Source organism: Nomascus leucogenys, chromosome 7b (genome assembly GCF_006542625.1).
Source record: "Nomascus leucogenys isolate Asia chromosome 7b, Asia_NLE_v1, whole genome shotgun sequence".
NCBI classification, from domain to species: domain Eukaryota; kingdom Metazoa; phylum Chordata; class Mammalia; order Primates; family Hylobatidae; genus Nomascus; species Nomascus leucogenys.
Window position 1 is genome coordinate 73,476,664 of NC_044387.1, and position 24,027 is coordinate 73,500,690.

At 38.7% G+C, this 24,027-nt stretch overlaps 1 protein-coding gene across 2 annotated transcripts in view; it reads left to right on the forward strand.

Annotated features, from left to right (window-relative positions):
- ARFIP1 (ADP ribosylation factor interacting protein 1) overlaps nucleotides 1-24,027 on the forward strand; it is a 129,912-nt gene that overhangs the window by 57,399 nt on the left and 48,486 nt on the right. The gene's annotated exons all lie outside the window — the stretch shown is intronic.

Below are 24,027 nucleotides of genomic sequence, written 5' to 3' on the forward strand. Positions count from 1 at the left end.
ACCCCTGACGTCCATTGTATAATTCTTACGTCTTTGCATCCTCATAGCCTAGTTCCCACATAATCAGTGAGAACATACGATGTTTGGTTTCCATTCCTGAGTTACTTCACTTAGAACAGTAGTCTCCAATCTCATCCAGGTCACTCCAAATGCTGTTAATTCATTCCTCTTTATGCCTGTGTAATATTGCATCATATATATACACCACAGTTTCTTTATATACTCATTGATTGATAGGCATTTGGGTTGTTTCCATGATTTTGCTATTGTGAATTGTGCCACTATAAACATGTGTGTGCAAGTATCTTTTTTGCATAATAACTTGTTTTCCTCTGGGTAGATACCCAGGAGTGGGATTGCTGGATCAAATGATAGTTCTCCTTTTAGTTCTTTAAGGAATCTCCACACTGTTGTCCATAGTGGCTGTACTAGTTTACATTCCCACTAGCAGTGGAAGAGTGTTTCCTGTTCACTGCATCCACACCAACATGTACTGTTTTTTGATTTTTCAATTATGGCCATTCTTGCAGGAGTGAGGTGATATTACATTGTGGTTTTGATTTGCATTTTCCTGATGATTTAGTGATGTTGAGCATTTTTTCATATGTTTGTTGGCCATTTGTATATCTTCTTTTGAGAATTGTCTATATCTGTAACCTACTTTTTGATGGTATTATTTGGTTTTTTCTTACTGATTTGTTTGAGTTCGTTGTAGATTCTGGATATTAGTCCTTTGTCAGACGTATAGATTGTGAAGATTTTCTCCCACTCTGTGGGTTGTCTGTTTACTCTGCTGACTGTTCCTTTTGCCATGCAAAAGCTCTTTAGTTTAATTAGGTCCCAGCTATTTATCTTTGTTTTTATTGCATTTGCTTTTGGGTTCTTGGTCATGAAATCCTTGCCTAAGCCAATGTCCAGAAGGGTTTTTCCAATGTTATCTTCTAGAATTTTCATAGTTTCAGGTCTTAGGTTTAAGTCCTTAATCCATCTTGCATTGATTTTTGTATAAGGTGAGAGATGAGGATCCAGTTTCATTCTCCTACAAGTGACTAGCCAATTATCCCAGCACCATTTGTTGAAAAGGGTGCCCTTTCCCCACTTTATGTTATTGTTTGCTTTGTCAAAGATCAGTTGGCTGTAAGTATTTAGGTTTATTTCTGGGTTCTCTATTCTCTTCCATTGGTCTGTATGCCTATTTTTATACCAGTACCACACTGTTTTGGTGATGGCTTATAGTATAGTTTGAAATCAGGTAATGTGGTGCCTCCAGATATGCTCTTTTTGTTTAGTCTTCCTTTGGCTGTGTGGGCTCTTTTTTGGTTCCATATGAATTTTAGAATTGTTTTTTCTAATTCTGTGAAGAATGATGGTGGCATTTTGATGGGGACACATTGACTTTGTAGATTGCTTTTGGCAGTATGGTCATTTTCACAATATTGATTCTACCCATCCATGAGTATGGGATGTGTTTCCATTTGTGTGTATCATCTGTGATTTCTTTCAGCAGTGTTTTGTAGTTTTCTTTGTAGAGGTCTTTTGACTCCTTCATTAGGTATATTCCGAAGTATTTTATTATTATTATTTTTTGCAGCTATTGTAAAAGGAGCTGAGTTCTTGATTTGATTCTCCTCTTGGTCACTGTTGGGGTATAGAAGAGCTACCGATTTGCCTAGATTAATCTTGTATCTGGAAACATTGCTGAATCCTTTGATCAGTTCTAGGAGCTTTCTGGAGGAGTCCTTAGGGTTTTCGAGGTAAACAATCGTATCGTCAGCAAACAGTGACAGTCTGATTTCCTCTTTACCAGTTTGGATGTCCTTATTTCTTTCTCTTATCTGATTGCTCTGGCTAGGACTTCCAGTACTATGTTGAAGAGGAGTGGTGAGAGTGGGCATCCTTGTCTTGTTCCCGTTCTCAGAGAGAATGCTTTCAACTTTTCCCCATTCAGTATTATGTTGGCTGTGGAGTTTGTCATAGTTGGCTTTTATTACATTAAGGTATGTCCCTTGCATGCTGATTTTGTGGAGAGTTTTAATCATAAAGTGATGCTGGATTTTGTCAAATGCTTTTTCAGCATCTATTGAGATGATCATTTAACTTTTGTTTTTAATTCTGTTTATGTGGTTTATCACATTTATTGACTTGCATATGTTAAACCACCCCTGTATCCCCGGTATGAAACCCACTTGATCATGGTGGATTATCATTTTGACATGCTGTTGGATTTGGTTAGCTAATATTTTGTTAAGAATTTTAGCATCAATGTTCATCAAGGATATCAGTCTGTAGTTTTCTTTTTTGATTATGTCCTTTCCTGGTTTTGGTATTAGGGTGACGCTGGCTTCATGAAATGAATTAAGGAGGGTTCCTTCTTTCTCTCTCTTGTGGAATAGTGTCAGAAGGATTGGTACCAATTCTTTGTTGAATTTCTGTATAATTCTGCTGAGAATCTCTCTGGTCCTGGACTTTTTTTGTTGGTAATTTTAAAATTAGCATTTCAGTCTTGCTGCTTGTTATTGATCTGCTCGGGGTATCAAATTCTTCCTGATTTAAGCTAGGAAGGTTGTATTTTTCCAGAAATGTATCCACCTCTTCTAGATTTTCTAGTTTATGTGTGTAAAAGTGTTCATAGTAGCCTTGAATGATGTTTTGTATGTCAGTGGTGTCAGTTGTAATATCTCCTGTTTTGTTTCTTTGTGAGATTATTTGAATTTTCTCTCTTCTTTTCTTGGTTAATCTTGCTAATGTTCTACCAATTTTGTTTATCTTTCAAATAACCACCTTTTCGTTTCATTTATTATTTGTATATTTTTGTGTTGCTTGTTTCAATTTCATTTAGTTCTGCTCTAATCTTGGTAATTTCCTTTCTTCTGCTGGGTTTGGGTTTGGTTTGTTCTTGTTTCTCTAGTTCCTTGAGGTGTGACCTTAGAATGTCAGTTTCTGCTGTTTCAGTTTTTTTGATGTAGGCGTTTAGCACCTCTTTGCACTTCTTAGTTCCACCTTGCTGTTTCCCAGAGTTTTGATAGGTTAATTTCCACCTTGTTTTCATTTTTGACCCAATGCTCATTCAGGAGCAGTTTATTAATTTCCATGTATTTGCATGGTATCAAAGGTTCCTTTTGGAGTTGATTTCCAGTTTTATTCCACTGTGGTCTGAAAGAGTGCTTGATATAATTTCAATTTTCTTAAGTTTATTGAGGTTCGTTTTGTAGCCTATCATATGCTCTATCTTAGAGAAAGTTCCATGTGCTATTGAATAGAATGTGTATTCTGTGGTGGTTGGATGAAATGTTCTATATGTATCTGTTAAGTCCATTTGTTCCAAGGTATAGTTTAAATCCATTGTTTCTTTGTTGACCTTCTGTCTTGATGACCTGTCTAGTGCTGTCAGTGGAGTATTGAAATCCCCCGCTATTATTGTGTTGCTATCTCATTTCTTAGGTCTATTAGTAATTGATAAATTTGGGAGCTCCAGCATTAGGTGCATATTTGTGTAGGATTGTGATATTTTCCTGCTAGACAAGGCCTTTTACCATTATATAATGTCCCTGTTTGTCTCTTTTAATTGCTGTTGCTTTAAAATTTGTTTTGTCTTATGTAAAAATAGCTATCCCTGCTCGCTTTTTGTGTGCATTTGCATGAAATGCCTTTTACTACCCCTTTCTTTAAGTTTATCTGAGTCCTTATGTATTAGGTGAGTCTCCTGAAGGCAGCAAATGGTTGGTTGGTGAGTTCTTATCCATTCTGTGGCTCTGTATCTTTTTTTTTTTTTTTGAGACAGGGTCTCACTCTTGTTGCCCAGGGTGGAGTGCAATGGCGCAATCTCGGCTCACTGCAGCTTCCACTTCCTGGGTTCAAGTGATTCTCTTGCCTCAGCCTCCTGAGTAGCTGGGATTACAAGGCACCCACCACCACACCCAGCTACTTTTTGTATTTCTAGTAGAGACAGGGTTTCACCGTGTTGGCCAGGTTGGTCTCCAACTTCTGACCTCAGGTGATCCACCCGCCTCGACCTCCCAAAGTGCTGGGATTATAGTCATGAGCCACCGCACCCAGTCAGTTCTGTATCTTCTGTATCTTTTTTTTTTTTTTTTTTAGACGGCGTCTCGCTCTGTTGCCAGGCTAGAGTGCAGTGGCGTGATCTCGGCTCACTGCAACCTCCACCTCCCGGGTTCAAGTGATTCTTCTGCCTCAGCCTCCCGAGTAGCTGGGATTACAAGCACATGCCACCACGCCCAGCTAATTTTTGTATTTTTAGTAGAGATGGGGTTTCACCATGTTGGCCAGGATGGTCTCAATCTCCTGACCTCATGATCCACCCCGCTCAGCCTCCCAAAATGCTGGGATTACAGGCATAAGCCAGCGTGCCCGGCCAGTTCTGTATCTTTTAATTGGAGCATTTAGACCATTTGTATTCAATGTTAGTATTGAAATGTGAGGTACAGTTGCATTCATTGTGCTCTTTGTTGCCTGTGTACTTTTGTTTTTTGTTTTTGCTTTTTAATGTGTATTTTTGTTTTATAGGTCCTGTATGATTTATGCTTTAAAGAGGTTCTGTTTTGATGTGTTTCCAGGATTTGTTTCAAGGTTTAGAGCCCTTTCAGCAGTTTTTGTGGTGGTGGCTTGGTAACGGCAGAGTCTCTCAGCATTTGTTTGTCAGAAAACGACTGTATCTTTCCTTCATATATGATACTTAGTTTTGCTGGATACAAAATTATTGGCTGATAATTGTTTTGTTTGAGGAGGCGAAAGATAGGGCCCCAATCCATTCTAGCTTGTAGGGTTTCTGCTGAGAAATCTGCTGTTGATCTGATAGGTTTTCCTTTATAGGTAACCTTGTGCTTCTGTCTCATAGCTCTTAAGATTCTTTCTACTCCTGGACCAGCCTGCTAGCCCACATGCTCCAATGTTAATGACATCAAAGGCACCCCTCTGGAGAAAATCTCAACTGCACAGCCCCTACTACACCCCAATTCAGCAGGAAGCAGTTAGAGCGGTTGTCAGCCAACCTCCCCAGCAGCACTTGGGTTTTCCTGTTGAGAGGGAGCACTGAGAGGTAGGACTAGCTGGATTTCCTAGGCTAACTAGGAATCCCTAAGCCTAGCTGGGAAGGTGACCACATCTACCTTTAAACACAGGGCTTGCAACTTAGCTCACACCCGACCAGATAGTAAAGAGAGCTCACTAAAATGCTAATTAGGCAAAAACAGGAGGTAAAGAAATAGCCAATCATCTATCACCTGAGAGCACAGCTGGAGGGACAATGATTGGGATATAAATCCAAGCATTCGAGCCAGCAATGGCCACCCTCTTTGGGTCCCCTCCCTTTGTATGGGAGCTCTGTTTTCACTCTATTAAATCTTGCAACTGCTAAAAAAAAAAAAAAAAAAAAAGATTCTTTCTTCATCTTAACTTTGGATAACCCGATGACATTGTGCCTAGGATCTTTTTGCAATGAATTTTCCAGGTGTTGTTTGTGCTTCTTGTATTTGGATGTCTAAGTCTCTAGCAAGACTGGGGAAGTTTTCCTTGATTATTCCTCTGAATATGTTTTCCAAGCTTTTAGAATTCTCCTCTTCCTCAGGAACACTGATTATTCTTAGGTTTGGTCATTTAACATAATCCCAGACTTCTTGGAGGCTTTGTTCATATTTTCTTATTCTTTTTTCTTTGTCTTTGTTGGATTGGGTTAATTCGAAGACTTTGCCTTCGAGCTCTGAATTTCTTTCTTCTACTTGTTCAGTTCTGTTGCTGAGAATTTCCAGAGCATTTTGGATTTCTAAAAGTGTGTCCATAAAAGTTTCCTGAATTTTTCATTGTTTTTCCTTTATACTATCTATTTCCTTGAATATTTCTCCCTTCACTTCTTATGTCATTTTTTTTGGATTTCCTTGCATTGGTCTTCGTATTTCTCTGGTCCCTCCCTGGTTAGCTTAATAACTAAGCTCCTGAATTCTTTTTCAGATAAATCAGGGATTCTTGGTTTGGATCTGTTGCTGGTGAACTTCTGTGATTTTTTGGGGGGATGTTGAAGAGCCTCGTTTTGTCATATTACCAGGGTCAGTTTCCTGGTTCCTTCTCGTTTGGGTAGGCTCTGTCAGGGAAGGTCTAGGGCTGAAGGCTGTCGTTCAGATTTTTTTGTCCCACGGGGTGTTCCCTTGATGTAGTACTCTCCCCATTTTCCTATGGATGTGGCTTCCTGTGAACCAAACTGCAGTGATTTTTGTCTTTCTTCTGGGTCTAGCCACCCAGAGAGTGTACCTGGCTCCAGGCTGGTACTGGGGGTTGTCTGCACAGAGTCCTGTGATGTGAACCATCTATGGGTCTCTCAGCCATGGATTCCAGCACCTATTCCAGTGGAGGTGGCAGAGGGTGCAGTGGACTCCATGAGGGTCCTTAGCTTTGGTGGTTTAATGCTCTATTTTTGTGCTGGTTGGCCTCCTCCCAGGAGATAGTGCTTTCCAGAAAGCATCAGCTGTAGGTCAGAACTCCCAAGAGTATACGCATTTGTCTTCAGCTACCAGGGTGGGTAGGGAGGGACCATCAGGTGGGGGCAGGGCTAGTTGTGTTTGAGCTCAGACTCTCCCTGGGCGATCTTGCTGCAGCTACTCTGGGGGATGGGGGTGAGATTCCCAGGTCACTGGAGTTGTGTACTTAGGAGGATTATGGCTGCCTCTGCAGAGTCACGCAGGTTGTCAGGGAAGTGGGGGAAAGCCGGCAGTCACAGGCCTCACGCAGCTCGCACGTAAACTGAAGGGCTGTTCTCACTCCCACCGTGCCCCCACCAACAGCCCTGAGTCTGTTTCACGGCAGAGAGCGTGATGGGCTTGAAAACCTGACCCAGGCTACCCACCTTCCAGCTGCGAAAGTAAAGGGCTTGGTTCTTCCATGGCCTGTGGAGTCTGCACACTGGATTTGTGCCCTCCCCTGACTTCTGGCCAGGAGGCTTCTAGCACGGTTCAAATTGTTACAAAGTTCAGCTGAAGATTTCCTTCTCACTGTGGAGTTTTACCCCCTGCTCCTCTGGTCACCCTCCTGATGGATCCCTGTGGTACCAGGCAGGAATGGCCTGCTAGGGGACCCAGCGAGCTCCCAGGGCCTTTCCACTGCTTCCTGTACCCCTGTATTTCTCTTGGCTCTCTAAACTTGACTCAGCTTTAGGTAAAGTCAGAAACTTCTCCCACGAACAGACCTTCAGCCTCTCCAGTGGGAGTGTGTGTTTGGGAGAGGAGGCTCTCCCTTTCCCACTTCCGTAGTTGGGGCACTCACAGTATTTGGGGTGTCTCCTGGGTCCTCCGGGAGCAGTCCGCTTCCTTCAGAGGGTCTGTGGGTCCTCCCGGGATTGCTGATTTGTTCTTGCAGTCAATCTGGAGCTAAAATTTGCAATGAAAAGTTTTATTAGAATAAAGTGAATTAAACTGCAACATATCAGTATGAGTTATTTGCTTATTCAAAGCCAATAATTTCCTTCTTTGTGAATTCACTGATTGACTTATATTAAATTCTCTTTTTAAAGATTCCCTTGCAATTATTTTACTTTCTATTGGAAGGCAGAAAAGGAAAACATAGGTTGTCTTGGTGTGGTCTCTCCTTATTGAATATGAACCTTATCAGTGGGCAAGCCTCCATAGAAGCAATAACCTATTTCACCTCCTTAAAGAAATTCAACATAATAAAGTTAATTATTTCTGTTTGTACCTGCTGTTACTAAAAATATACACATCAGATGACACAAACTAATAGAAAAACCTTCCATGTTCATGATTTGGAAGAATCAATACCATTAAAATAGCCATATTGCCTAAAGCAATCTACAGATTCAGTGCTTTTCTATCAAACTGCCAGTATCATTTTCACAGAACTAGAAAAAACTATCCTAAAATTCATATAGAACCAAAAAAAGTTCAAATAGCCAAAGGAATCCTAAGCAAAAAGAACAAGGCTGGAGGCATCACATTTTGCAACTTCAAACTATACTCTAAGGCTCTAGTAACCAAAACAGCATGGTACTGGTACAAAAACAGGCACATTGACCAATGAAACAGAATAGAGAACCCAGAAACAAAGCATCACACCTGCAGCCATCTGATTATTGACAAAGTCAACAAAAATAAGCAATGAGGAAAGGACTTTCTATTCAATAAATGGTGATGGAATAAATGGATAATCATATGCAGAAGAATAAAACCGGACCCCTGTCTTTCACCATATATAAAAAATAACTTCAGATGGATTAAAGATTTAAAGATAAGACCTCAAACTATAAAAATCCTAGAAGAAAACCTAGGAAACACCATCTGGACATTGACCTTGGGAAATAATTTATGAATAAATCCTCAGAAGAAATGGCAACAAAAACAAAAATTGACAAGTAGGACTTAATTAAAGAGTTTCTGCATAGCAAAAGAAACTACCAACACAGTAAACAGACAGCCTACAGAATGGGAGAAAATATTTGCAAACTATGCATCTGACGAAGGTATAATATCCAGAATTTATAAGGAACTTAAACAATTGAACAAGCAAAAAAACAACCCCATTAAACAAATGGGCAAAAGACGTGAATAGACACTTTTCAAAAGAAGACGTACAAGCAGCCAACAAACATGAAAAAATGCTCATCACTAATCATCAGAGAAATGCAAATCAAAACCACAATGAGATGCCATCTCACACCAGTCAGAATGGCTTTTATTAAAAAGACAAAAAATAACAGATACTGGCAAGGCTGCAGAGAAAAAGGGAACACTTATACACTGTTGATGGGAATGTAAATTAGTTCAACCACTGTGGAAAACAGTTTGGAGATTTCCCAAGGAACTTAAAACTACCATCAGACCCAGCAATCCCATGACTGGGTATATATCCAAGAGAAAATAAATCATTCTACCAAAAAGACACATGCACTTGTATGTTCATCGGAGTGCTATTGACAATCACAAAGACATAGAATCAATCTAGGTACCCATCAATGGTGGATTAGGTAAAGAAAATGTGGTAGATATACATCATTAAATACTATGCAGCCATAAAAAAGAAGAAAATTACGTCTTTTGCAGCAACATGGATGCAACTGGAGGCCATCCACCTGTTTTTGTTGCTGCTGAATTAACACAGGAACAGAAAACCAAATACCGTATATTCTCACTTATAAGTGCTAGCTAGACACTGGATACTCATGGACATAAAGATGGCAAGAATAGAAACTGGGAACGACTAGAGTAGGGAGGGAGAGAAGGGGGCAAAGGGTGAAAAACTACTGAATACTATACTCAGTACCTGGGTGACAGTATCAATGGTACCCCAAACCTCAGCATCATGCAATGTATCCGAGTAACAAACCTGCATATGTAACCCCTGAATCTGAAATAAAAGTTGAAATTAAATGCACACACACACAAAGAGCATATGAGCCCTTTACATATTTAATAGTTTTGAATTAAAATAAAACTCAGCCATGTGCTCTCTTAACCCATGAGTGAAAACAGTATTTCAGAAGCATCGTTTGACTATTTTGAATAAATTACCCTCAAGATCTTTTAAGCATCTGTTTACGTCAATTTTGGCTTTCTTTTCCCCATTTATTTTTCTGAGGAATAAATAGGAAAATTGCATTTAACTCCAAATCCATTTTTCTGTTTAACAGAGAAAATTTTATAGAGAAAATATATTAATATATTTTATAGACTAGTGAGATCTCCTATATAAAACTGAATCATAACTAAAGTTTTCTGAGGTACTTTACTTATATACGTGTTTCTTTTATACTTGTTTAAAATCTTATAATGGCTTTTGTTGATGCATAATGCACTTTTAAAGTTAGTCTTACATAAAATCAAGGTGGTAGGTTATTATGTTGTCATAACCTGGCTGGCCAGCTGGTGTCACTGTGGCACAGGCAATGAAATTACAATTTTTTTTTTTTGTTCTTGTTTGTGTTTCTCATTGCAGATGTTTGATTTTTCATTTTACTTCCTTTCTTAGTCTGTCCTAAGAGAGGCCCTGGTTAGCTTCACACTCAACATTCACATTTATGTAGAGATGATTTCGTCCTAGAAATCCCTTTGCCAGCAGTTTAGTCATTGCCTCGTATGTTAATATTTTTAGGTTTGTTCCTTTTTGTTTTTTTGAGACAGAGTCTCACTGTGTCGCCCCCAGGCCGGAGTGCAATGGTATGATCTCGGCTCACTGCAACCTCCGCCTCCCGGGTTCAAGTTATTCTCCTGCCTCAGCCTCCCAAGTAGCTGGGACCACAGACATGTGCCACCACGCCCGGCTAATTTTTGTATTTTTAGTGGTGAGGGGGTTTCGCCATGTTGGCCAGGCTGGTCTTGAACTCTTGACTTCAGGTGATCCTCCCACCCTGGTCCTCCAAAGTGCTGGGATTACAGGCATGAGCCACTGCGCCTGGTGTCCTCTTTTTATTAAGATGGGGCAGCAACAGCCAGATATGGAGAGGATAATCATCTTAGTATTATCTCAGTTTTTTACAGTAAAAATATTTCTGCTTCTAAATAAATGCATTTTATTTAGAAAATAAAAATAAAATTATTCTTAAAAGATAATTTTATTCTTTTAAAAATTATTCTTTTTTAAAAGTTTAGTACAATTTAATCTGAATAATTCAAATTACTCTGATTTGTAAACTGTGTGTAGTATTTGTAATGGATGCTGTTATAGTGCTGGTCAAAATTAATTAGAAATTTGCAACTCATACCATGAATTTAAGAGCAGAAGTAAGTCATACTAACTCCACATGGTTGAAACTTCTTGTGAATTAATTTATAGTTGGTAGATTTAAAGACATTGCCTCATTAGACCTAGCTAAAATGGAATTTTTCCCGTGGAAGGGCCAAAACAAAAGTCCACTAATTTAGGGTATTTTTACCTATGAACGCTTTCTCTAGGAAAATGTACATACACAAACCTACCAAATTTTGCATTCAGATTTAGTGAGCTTAGGACCCCCTGAGTCCTGCATAAGGGTTCTCAGGTTCCCTGAGTCTTAAGAACCCCCTACCTGTAAGTTTTAAGTTAAATCACAGAGTATTCATTGAGTAGAAGTACCTTAGAGATCTCACTATGTTATTTTACAGTGGAGGCAAAAGGCCCTTGCAGTTGTTATGGCATTACCCAGTATTAATTAAACAGCTGTACCAAAAGCTTATGTGGTTTGACTGTAAGTGCAGTGAGTGCAAGAGCGCTCTTTCATTACCTTATTTCCAGGGTTTGGTAACAGTTTTTGGCACGTATGACCAAAGAGGGCCTTGCAATAAATGTTTGGTGAGTAAATGAATGTTTATTCATGTAAGAACGAGGACGAGGACTAGAAACCAGATTTTTAGACTTCTCTGAAAAACCAGGGAAGAGATAATCTTACAGTTGATACATTTTGTGTTCTTAATTTCCCTGCATGTGGTATTTCGGTTTGTGAGTGTGGAGTCTTTGCTGTTATTGTTTTAATTTTTAATGATTTTGTTGAACTAAGTCGTTTCTTCATTCCTGTGTACTAAGCAGTCTGCAATATCATACACTACAATCTGGAGAAGATTTGGGAAAGAAATACAAGAAATTGTTGGAACACTGTTCCTCCAACTCCTACCCTCACCAGTCACATGTTGTAACTTATTTGTCTGCTTTTCCCAAGAGATTGGAATCACTGTTAGGTCAGAGATAGTGTGTATACACAGCACAATTTATGGTTCATAGTAGTTGCTCAATAAAAGAATGAATTCTAGTAAATAGACTTAAAAGTTGACATTTTTTCTACTTCAGCCATCCTACCCTAGAGTTTTCATAGCATGTGATGACAGTTTGTCTCCATTCTATATAGGAATGCAATATAATGTTTCCATGTTACTCACACCTAAAAAATGTAGTAGCTTGGTCAATGGCAATAATGATTTGATGGGGACTTTGTCAGAGAGCCAGTTTTGACCAAATATGTATATTAATCCCTTTTAGAGATATGGCAAATGGTTTTCAAGGTTTAACCCATGCAAATCTAGATTCATTTTAATGCTGTTTGCTTCTCAGCTATAGGCTATACTCTTAATACTACTACTACAAATTAAAATTTTAAGTATATTTTTAATATACACATATATTAAATTAATTCTGGATTGAGAGTCCTGTTGAAAATACAATTCATAATGAAAGGTTGAAGGCTTATCTGTCTTAATTATAATCTGAGAGTGTGCCCTTATTTATAAACAAAAGCTATTAGTAATATTTTTTTTTATTTCTTGGAGGAATTATTTTGTTGAAAATACAATTCGTAATGAAAGGTTGAAGGCTTATCTGTCTTAAATTATAATCTGAGAGTGTGTTGTTATTTATAAACAAAAGCTATTAGGAATATGTTGTTTTTCAATTTCTTGGAGGAATTATTTTGAATGTAGATACATATAAATATTTCCACAGTGATAGTATGTGAATCAATTCAGTATTTCTTTGATGCAAGTTGGTACATGATTCAAGCTTCTGAACTACTTAGAATCTAGACTAAGTGGGTGAGGCCAAGAGGGTAGGCAGTGAACCACAAAAAGGTACTGTAAGTTCTTGTTAAATATTGTTGAATGATTGAATGAGAGAGAGGGAGAAAGGAAGATTGAAATTGTGTGTCTGTGGCAGGTGTGTGTGTATGGTGGTAAAATGGAAAAAAAAATCAAAAATGTTAGATTTACTCTTGATTAGATGGAATAAGATATAGGAGGATATTGTGATCATAAAGTGAGTTATTAAACTTATTTAAAGTGAGAGTCTAGAAGCGTTGCTTCCCAAGTGATGAGAAAGTCTAAGAGTGGCAATTTGAGTTTAGGTTGCCTGAGTGGAAATATGGGGTATTGAAAGATGAAAGGCATTAGAAATGAAGATGTTAATGAAATCTGAGACTAAGATGTAGATAGGGTTATACTAAGTCTAAAATGTCTTTTATCTGCCCTGACACTTTTTTGGCATCTTGTCCAACTACAGATTCCCAAACCTGATCCAGATTACCAGTTTTACGCATTTCTGCAGGTATACTGAGGGAAAATAAAATCACATACCTTTACGTATCATTATTACTATCCCCTGTCATTCTGCATCAACATAGGTAGGCAGGCTCATGGAACAGATTTTAAGTGTTTTACAATTTATATTTTAAAATATAGCAACATACTACATACCATGACGTTAGTGGACTGTATTTTTAATGATCTATGAAAACTTTCAGCCTAGAGAGCTAATGTATCAGCTTTTGGAAGGAATTGTTAACTGAACATCTATAATCATTTCCTGAAAATGTGCCCAACAACATGCAAAAGGTTAGAAACACCCAGTTTAATGTGAGAGTTAGGGATAAAGCAGAAGCGCTAGATGTGCCAAAGTCCTCAATAAATATTTGAAATTGACTGAAAAGAAGGTAGATGACAATGTTGAGGTGGGGACGAGGGCAGTGAGGAAGGTGGCACACAGGAAACAGGGGTAGGGTAGGGGCAGAGTTGCACAAGAATGGAAAGCAGTTCTCTACAACAGTTCCTCAAGATAGACTAAGGATCGCCTGCATCAGAATCACCTGATTTCCTTGTTTTGAAATTCGGATTTCTGGGCTTCACATTCCAACTCAGTGAGAATCACAACAGGCAGCTAAGAGCAGTCTGCATTTTTAACAGGATCCTCAGGTGATTCCTACTGAAATTAAAGTTTGAGAACTGGTTGTTTAGAAGTACCAATAGAGAGTTTAGAAAATGCTGACCTGCCTTCTAACAATAGAATGTTGATAAGTAGAATGTTGGAAGATAATCAGTTTTATAAAACTCAAGATAATTGTGGAGAAGCAGAGAGGCCACTATAAGGGGAGTTAATAATGTTACAGAACTGGGGATGTGGAGGCTGTTCTAATAATAGCTTTGCTTCTGGCAGGTATTTTTTATAGACAGCTAACTGTTAAACTAACAAAGGAGATTTTAAATTAACAATGCATCAGACATTTAACATGAGTTTTTCAGTTTGTTTCTTTAAAAAATTTATTATGTAGATGCTTTGGAAAGTTTTGTCCATTTTGAAGGATGAGATGTTATTGAGAAAATTTCTTGCCAAATGAAGTAATAGACACTCTGCTAGATGTCAAGAATACAAATGGTGAACAAGATAGATAAGCTTCCTGATCTTAGCATATGGTCTTCGGAGTAGGGAGAGAGGATATAGACAAATTAATTTTAATACCATGTGAAAAATGTTATGCTAGGCCAAGTATAGCATGGTCTGAGTACTGGTAGGAGCATGGAAAGATTACCTGAGTTATTACTATATAAGCTGAGGTCTGAAGGATGACCTAGCCAGATAAAGGGTGAAAAATATTCTCATCAGAAGCAACTGTAACAACCCGAAGGAAGTGTGAGACCGTAGAACTGGAAATTCATGTTGTTGGAATGGAGAATGTGAGGGCAGGTGTGTGAGAAATGAGGCTAGAGAGATAAGTAGATAGTGATCCTGCAAAACCTTAAAACCATATTGAAGAGTTTAGTCTTTACCTAAAAGGCAATGGAGAGCCACTAAATGCTATAAAAATGGGAGTGTCTCAGTTGGCTTCGCATTTGAGAAAACTGTCTCTGGATACAGTATTTGAAGAATTAATTGCGGGGCTGACAGTACTAGAGACATGGGAAACAAGTTCAGTCATCAAGGGCAGAAGAGGAGTGAGACTTAGGACATTCTCAAGGATATATATTTTAAAACAAATTTGCTGAACATTTTGTGTTCTTCATGTGTTGGTTTTACACTACGGTTCAAAAGTATTACCATGCTAAATTTTAAGTTCTAAACTTATGTTTTTAATGTCATAATTATAATGACCTCTATTAAAATATGCAAAATGGAGACATTTTTCACAGCTTTATGAAAGCTATTACTACAAATATTACTTTGTATTTTTTTAAAAGTACTTAAAATATACAAAAACGTATTTGGAGCTTTCGCCAAAAGCATATTTTGTTTTAGCTTAATTGTTTGAAAAATATTTTTAAAAACTATTAAATACTCCATTATGCTAAAAGCTTGAATAAAAGGTTAGCTCAGGTTTATCCCATTTTATTATACACTTGTTAAGCTTGGCCTTGCAAAGTGTTAAACTTTGAATTGAATGTCAGCAACATAAAAATGCAAATTAGGAATTTTATGTTGTTAATTATAAATGGATCCATTGTCTCTGAAATATATTCTAGAAAATATAGGAGTAAATTCAGTAGCAGATACTTTAAAAGTTGCTAAGGTAGGCACAGACTTATATAACTGATAACACTTAAAAAAATTTAAGGGTTGGCCAGGCGCGGTGGTTTATGCCCATAATCCTAGCACTTTGGGAGGCTGAGGCCGGCGGATTGTCTGAGCTCAGGAGTTCGAGACCAGCCTGGGCAACACGGTGAAACCCCATCTCTACTAAAATACAAAGAAATTAGCCAGGTGTGGCAGCGTGCACCTATAGTCCCAGCTACTCAGGAGGCTGAGGCAGGAGAATTGCTTGAACCTGGGAGGCGGAGGTTGCAGTTAGCCGAGATCGTGCCATTGCACTACAGCCGGGTGACAGAGCGAGACTCTGTCTCAAAAAAAAAAAAATTTCAGGTTATATAAAGAAAGCATATTTAAAATTTTGGTGAACTATGAGGCTATATAATATTACTTAGAGAATGAGTATTTTATTGAAAAACAGTCAACAAACTCATAAAATCCCAAGTATTATCTCACAAGTCATAAATTCGTCTCACATAGCCCATATCATTTTGTGTTGCATTTAGCTGCCAGACCACATCAGAATGATAGTTCTCTTCAGAATTGGAATTGAACCTATTTGTATCATTTTTGGTTAGGCTCCTTCTGTTAGTAGCAGCTTAGGCATAGGAAGGCCTTAGTGCTTTTCAGATTTTACACCTGTTTTACCTATAGGAGAGTAGGGTTTTCTTCTGGAAGAACTTTTGTTTGTTTAGTAAAGAACCCCAGCAGACAGTAGGGAGGGATTTGAGTGACTGTAATGTCCTCAGCTACAGTTGTCTCCATTTGCATTTAAGATTTTATTGATATGTTTTGTTGTTCTCATATTGTTAATTGGTTTTTGGTTATTTTGTATAATCTTTGCTCCTTTCTTTTTGACTGATTGTTTCTCATTATGGTTTGGTGGTTTTCTGTATTGGTGCCATTTGAGTCTTTTCTCTTTGTCATTTATGTGTTTGCTTTACCTGTGAGTTTTATATGTTCATGTGTTTTGATGATGGTAAATGTTGTCCTTTTGCTTCCAGGTTTAGCACTGCGTTGAGCATTTATTGTAGTGCCTGTCTACTGGTGATGAATTACCTCAGCTTTTGCTTGTCTAGGAAAGACTTTATTTCTCCTTCTGGTAATTTTGTTGGATATAGTATCCTTGGCTGGCAGTTTTTGTTCTTTCTGCATTTCGAATATGTCATACCATTCTCTCCTGGCTTCTGTCTCCGGAGAAATCCACTGATAGTCATGGGGGTTCCTTTATAGGTGATTAGACACTTTTTTCTTGCTGTTTTTAGAATTCTCTATTGTTGACTTTGGACATTTTGACTATAATGTGCCATAGAGAAGATCTTTTTGTATTGTATCGGTTTGGTGATCTGAGAGCCTCCTGTATCTGGATGCCTAAATCTCTTGCTAGACTTGGGCAGTTTTCATTTATTGTTTTATTAAATAGGTTTTCTAACACTTTCATTCTCTCTTCACCCTCTGGGACCCTGATAATATGAATATTTGGTCACTTTATGTTGTCTCATGTCATGAACACTTTCCTCATTCTTTTTTACTCTTTATTTTTTTCTAATTGGGTTCTTTCAAAAGACCTGTCTTCAAGTTCTGAGATTTTTTTTTTTTTTTTTTGAGACTCAGTCTCACTCTGTCACCCAGGCTGGAGTGCAGTGGGGCACCATCTTGGCTCACTGAAACCTCTGCCTCCTGAGTTCAAGCAATTCTCCTGCCTCAACCTCCTGTGCAGCTGGGATTACAGGCACGTGCCACCACACCCAGCTAATTTTTGTATTTTTAGTAGAGACGGGGTTTCACCATGTTGGCCAGGCTGGTCTCAAACTCCTGACCTCAGGTGATCCACCTGCCTCAGCCTCTCAAAGTGCTGGCATTACAGGCATGAGCCACCTCACTCAGCCAAGTTCTGAGATTCTTTCTTCTACATGAGCTAGTCTATTATTGAAGTTTTTGAATGTATTTTGTATTTCAAGCAATGAATTCTTCAATTCCAAAATTTCCGTTTGGTTCTTTTTTTATGATCTTTATCTCTTTTGTAAATTTCTCATTCATATCCTGAATTGTTTTTCTGATTTCTGTCTATTGTTTTTCAGAATTCTCTTGTATCTTCATCTTGAGAATCAGTAGTTTGAATTCTTTATCCAAGATTTCCTGAATTTCTTTTTGGTTGAGATCTGTTGCTGGAGAATCATTGTGATCCTTTGAAGGTATTATATTTCCTTGCTTGTTCATGTTTTTTGTGTCTTTACATTAACATCTGGTGTAACGGTTTCTCCATTAGTTTGAATTTGCTGTTGTAGGGGAGAGTTGTATCTATGCTGTTGGGTGAGTAGGCTACTTTGACTTTGATTCTTGTGTGTGCAGTAGTTTACTGTGTATAATTTCTTTGGCTATATACAGCATCAGTGGTATCTGTGATTTTCCTCAGTGGATTAAGTGTACAGTTATTAGTGGAAGCTGTGGTGAAGTTTTGCTTTAGATGTCAGGCCACTCTTTGGGCCCCAGTTGTAGCAGTGGTGGGCTGAGCATGCCTGTCCTTTGGCCCCAGGGTGGTATATGCTGGCACCAGTGTTAATGGGTCCAGGTGAGTGGATTTTTGGGCCTCCAGATGGCTTACTTGTATGCCAGTAGTGGCAGCAGTGGGCCAGGCAGGTGGGCAGGTTCTTGAACCTCTAGGCAGCCAGCATAGCGTGGGCAATGGCAGTGGCAGTAGCAGACGACCCTTTGGGGCCTGAGTAGTGTGCATGGGTGTTGGCGGTGGCTGTGATGTGCTGGGCGGACCAGTCTCTGCAATGCTGTGGCCCCCAGACTATGTGTTCTGGCACAGCTGTTGGGGGGTGGGGAAGCCAGGTTGGGTAGACATGTCCTCAGGCCCCCCATGGTGTGTACAGGTGTGCTAGCTGTGGTGGAGAAGGGTGGGGTGCAGAATGCTTGGGTAGGATGTGGTGACAGCTGTGCTTCTGCACTTTCACTGGAGAGGGTGGTGCTGCCTTTAGTAACTGGCGGCAGCCTAGGCTGGTGGATAGGGAACATCTATGCCTCTCAGATCTCGGCCCCTGCGGTGCTTGTGCCTCAGCCCTGGATGCGGTAGTCTGCTGTCACTTGCACCTAAGTCCTAGGGCCAGCAGCCCATGCTTCTCTTGTTTTTCAGGACAGTGTGAGATCTTTTGGGAGCAGAGCTCTGAGATGACACCTTGCCGTATCTGCTTAGATCTCAGGGAGCATGTGGGACCCAGAGTGAGCTTCCTTTCTGGGGCAGTGCCATCACACAATCTCCTGCCAGCTCCCTACGTTTGTTTCAGGGCCCATGTGGGTCCAGGGGCTCTCCTGTAGCTAGGATTGCAAGAGTCCACAGTGGGAATGTAGACTTCTGAGGGTCTGTCATTTTCCTCTTTCCCATATTGGGAAGTCTCCCTTTGCCTCCCAGCTGATCCTGGCAGAGCAGGTTGCCTTGCTTCCTTCTCCTTCCTTGCTTTAGATATTTCCTGTCACTTTTCTATTGGATTCCAGTGGTCTGTCTTGGATGATGTATTCAAAGTGTGGTATCTACTCTTTTGGTTCTTCTTAATGGAGGGAGTGCGAAATGCCTCTAATCAGCCATCTTGAAGCCCCTCTCTTAAGTTGTCTTTTCTAAGAGGCCATAGGTGACAAGATGAACGGTATCGCTATAACTGCTTGAAAAGTTAGGTAATCAGAATTATCTATCATGTGTACTATTTAATAACACATTACTTAGCTCCCCTTCTCCCAGATAGTACTACTATTATATCTCTTTTCCAGAAATTTACACAATATTCTATGACAGGAGAATGATTCAGGTGAGTGTTGTTCTTTCTGATAAAGTTCCGAGGATACATCTAACATAACCATTCTAGACCTATACAGTTAGCTGTCTTTATCCTGGGTTCTGTATCCCAGGGTCCACATCCACAGATTCAACCAACTGCATTGAAAATATTTGGGGAAAATGAAATAAAATAAAAAGTAACAATACAATTAAAAATAATACGGATTTAAAAACAATACAGTATAACAACTATCTACATGACATTTACATTGTATTTGGTATTTTAAGTAATCTAGAGATTAAAGTATATGGTGAGGATGTGTATAGAGTATAGGCAAATATTAAGCATTTTATATAAGGGACTTGAGCATCCATGTATTTTGATATCCAAGGGATCCTGGAACCAATCTTCCAAAGGACAACCCTGTGCCATTTGTTTGTTGTTTGTGTTCAAATGTTAGGGTTTTTTTACATTTCTTGTATTTTGAGGGGTGTTTTGGTACTTTTTCCCTTAAAGAAAGCTGTTATCTTCGCTAAAACATAAGCTGCTGAAAAGCTGTCAAGACTTAAGCAAGGCAGCATTCAAGGAAGCCATTCTAAAAATAATTGACCTAATGACCAAACTTGCAAAGTTTACAAATTATTTCAGTGATTTGACAGCATTTTATTTTGTAAGTGATATATTTGTCTTTCAGAGAGGGAAGATTCTAGTAATATAAATATGAATAAAAGGAATACTAATATTTAAAACTAGAAACCATTGATTTTAGATATTAAAAACTAACTGGGAAAGTTAAAGGTCACTTATTCAGTGAAATGAACAGACTTGGAGACTGGGTTTAAAAATAGGAAGTAAATAAAAATTGAGTGTAAGGAATGTTTTCTTTTTGACCCTAAGTGTTCTTCAAAACAATATGTAGTTGAAAAGGGTGTTGTCCTGTGACAAGAGGTATTAAGTGATATTAGGAAATGAGTGAATGGGATAAAGGCAGTTCATCTGTTTTGTACCAGCAGGAAATTACAGCTTGAGAACATATTTCTATTAGTGCGCTTAAACCGAAGCAGGCTCTGAAATAATGTTTTTTAAAGCTATTTCTTTAAACAAATCTTTTAGAAAACATACTAGCTAAAATAAATTCTAAGTTTCCAATAAATTACCTATGGCTATTTAAATTTATTATACATTACGGTTAATATTGTTTCTGGAAGCTTAGTCCTAACCATATTGCTAGTTAATATCAAAATGACATACTTCTTTGTCCCAGTTTTCTCATCTGTAAAATGGGAGTGAAAGCACTTCAAGTGTTTGTCAAGATTAAGTTAGATAATATATACACAGTTCTTGCTTTGTATAGTTCCAATATACATTAATTTCAGTTAGCACAGTTTAGTTAAATAAAACCAGTCCCTCAACAACCCAGCTTATTACTCCCTCACTTTGTTCAGGACTCTGTTCACAATTTATCTCCTCAGAGAGACCTTCCCCGAATACTGCATCTGAAGTGGCAACCTTTATCTGTCACTCTCTCCCTCTTATCCTGCCTTTAACAACAAAAACAAAAACTTATTTACTTGTTTATTACTTAATTACAGGACTTATTACCACCTATGTTTGTTTACTATCAATCTCCTCCCTTCCTATGTCCCCACCCCCCAGAACATGAGTCTATGTGGGCAGGGACTTTACCTGTTTTTCCTTCACTGCCATGTCTGTAGTGTCTAGAGCAGTGGCTGTCATGAAGTTGGTGGTCATTAGATGTTGATTCAATACATAAGTAAAGAAATAAGCCATGCCTGTTGGGTCACACCTGTAATTCCAGCACTTTGGGAGGCTGAGACGGGTGGATCACTTGTGTTCATGAGTTTGAGACCAGCGGGGGCAACATGGCGAAACTCCGTCTCTACTAAAAATACAAAAATTAGCCGGGCATGGTGGTGCACGTCTGTAATCCTAGCTACTCGGGAGGCTGAGGTGGGAGGATGGCTTGAGCCCAGGGGGCGGAGGTTACAGTGGGCCCAGATCACACCACTGCACTCCAGTCTGGGCGATAGAGCCAGACCTTATCTCAAAAAAGTAAAATAAAATAAGTAAATAAATAATTTATGTTCCATAGCTCAGGCAGTGCTTTCTTCCTTCCTATTTGTTTTTTATGGACTTAGTCTATTCTGAATTCTTCTAATACTTAGTGTCTTTACTTTGGCACCACGTTCAACTTTTATGTTAATGTATATCTTGTCTCTTTTTCTGACCAAAAAGTCTAATGTAAGAATAAGCAAATATACATTAAATTGTATTTCAAAACAAACCCGTTATTATTGCAGCTTCTTAATCTACATGGCATTGAATCATAAATCCTTTAGTTCATTCAACAAATTCATTATTTATCTATTCAAATATTTATTTGATCCTCCTATGTCTCAGGTACTATTTCAGGTGCTGGGTATATAGCAGTAAACAAAATAGGCAACAACCCTGCTCTCATGACAGCTATAGTATAGTGAGGGGACACAAAAATAAACAAACATACACATAATATATCACTTAGTGGTCATTGCTATGAGAAAAATAGAACAAGGTAAGGGGAATAGGGATTTCTTTTGTGGGGGTTGGAGGGGATTGCTATGTTTTATGTTATCTTTAAAGGAGCAAGCCCTATAAATCTCTGATCCAAACCTCATATCCAAACCAGATGGTAGAACGACTTTTAGTTGGAAATCTAATGTTTTGAGAGACCCATTTGAGACCCAAGACCAATATTTTTCTTTTCCTTTAAAAGAGACTTACTAGTTTATCTCTCTTTTTTGTTTTTTTGTTTTTGTTTTTTTTTGAGGCAGGGTCTGGCTCTGCTGCCCAGTCTATAGGGCAGTCACACGAATTGGCTCACTGCAACCTCCATCACTTGGGCTCAAGCCATCCTTCCACCTCAGCCTCCCAAGTAGCTGGGACTATAGGCGCATGCCACCATGCCCAGCTGAATTTTTGTATTTTTTTAGAGTTGGGGTTTTGCCATGTTGCCTAGGCTAGTCTCAAATTCCTGAGCTCAAGCGATCCTCTTGTCTCGACCTCCCAAAGTGCTGGGATTACAGGTGTGAGCCACCATGCCTGACCAGTTTATCTCTTTGAAAGAAAGAGTTTGATTTGGATTTTATGTACAGTAGGTAACCAATCATAGTCTTGGGGTCTAGAATTCCTCAGATGCCTCACTTATTGAATATAGAGTGATGTTCTTCAGAATACCCAAGCTTGTAGTCTTTTGAAGATTTTCACAAGTGTTCCAATGACTGTTTCAAAGACCAGTTTATCTTTCAAATTCTCTTTAGCAGCCTTTCTTTGTCTATGAAAACATTCCTATTGCTACTGAAGGTACTTATTTTTAATGATCTTCCACCTGGGCTTTTCTCGCGTTTTTTGGTTTGTACTCTGTGTATTCCTTACTTTTTGTATCAAACTCATCACCTTCCCTTTAAAGCATGTCTTTTTTCCCACATTTTTTGTCTCTAACTCAGAAACTCTATTTCTACTAAAGGTATCGTTTTATACATTTTAAAACAGATCTCTCAGACTTGTAACTTCTATCTAGTTGCCCTGTTTAAAGTCACTGGATATCAGAAGTTAATTATATGGTTGGTTTCCCGTCTAGGCATGCTCTAATATAATTAAAATGGGGTTGTAAGCATAATAAGGGTGGAAATACTTATAATTTCATGACTTTGTCACTCAAAAAATAAAAATCACTCATCCTAAGTGATATGAAAATACATTCTTAGATATAATGGTCAGTTTTACATATAAGAAAATAATCTTTCGTCATTCCAACTTCTAGTCTCCAGAAGAGTTCTATTTAAAAATTGGGATGAAGGAGAAAGACATTAATACTTGAAGTACCAGACATTGTAGTGTACTTTTTGTATGTTGTCTGTGAGGTAAGAATAATTATCCCTTCACATTATCATGTTACAGTGAAGAAACTCAGCAATTCAGACTGTTTGCCTGGGGTTATGCAGCCATTAAGTGACTGGAGCCAGGATTCAAACTCAGGTATATCTGAGCTGACTTCAGAGCCCACATTGCATCCATTATATCAAACTGCCTCATCAAATGATTGCTAGTTATTATTTTTTTGAAATAATGGATGCATTTGAAATCAGAGTCAGTTCTCAGACATTTTCACTGATGTCCAAAGTGCTAAACAATTTTGTTTGCCTTCTGAAACTCCACCCTGTATCTCTCAGTCCAAAAAGCATACTAAAATGCAACGAAAGAGTCACAGAGATTGCCTTGAACCTACCGTAATATAAATACTTTACACACTGAAGTTGATAAGTGTTTTGCTTTTAACTACTACTAGTAACAAATCACTTTACACCCATCTCACTGCCAGTGTGATGAAATCCCAGGGTTGAGAACTACAGGATGAAGGAGCCATTCCCAGACACAATCCCCTCCATTTAATTTATTTCCAATAATAAATTAGTCAGTTAACTGGACAGATATTTGTTTAGCTAGAAAAAGGAAACCAGGCTGCAAAATTGGAGATTTAAGATTGAATGGATAAAATTAAAATGGCTAAAACTAAGCAAAGATACTTATGACAAGGTAGATTTTTAGATTTCATAGACAGCCTACAAATGTTATTAATAGACAGTAGAAGGTCAGTATATGGGTGTTTGTTTTTCCATTCTTAGGTGTTAGGATCTGGAGGGAATTTTAAGAACTATTTTTTTTTTTTTTTTTTTTTTTGAAACGGAGTCTCGCTGTCCCCCAGGCTGGAGTGCAGTGGCGAGATCTCAGCTCACTGCAGGCTCCGCCCCCTGGGGTTCACGCCATTCTCCTGCCTCAGCCTCCCGAGTAGCTGGGACTACAGGCGCCCGCCACCTCGCCCGGCTAATTTTTTGTATTTTTAGTAGAGATGGGGTTTCACCGTGTTAGCCAGGATGGTCTTGATCTCCTGACCTCGTGATCTGCCCGCCTTGGCCTCCCA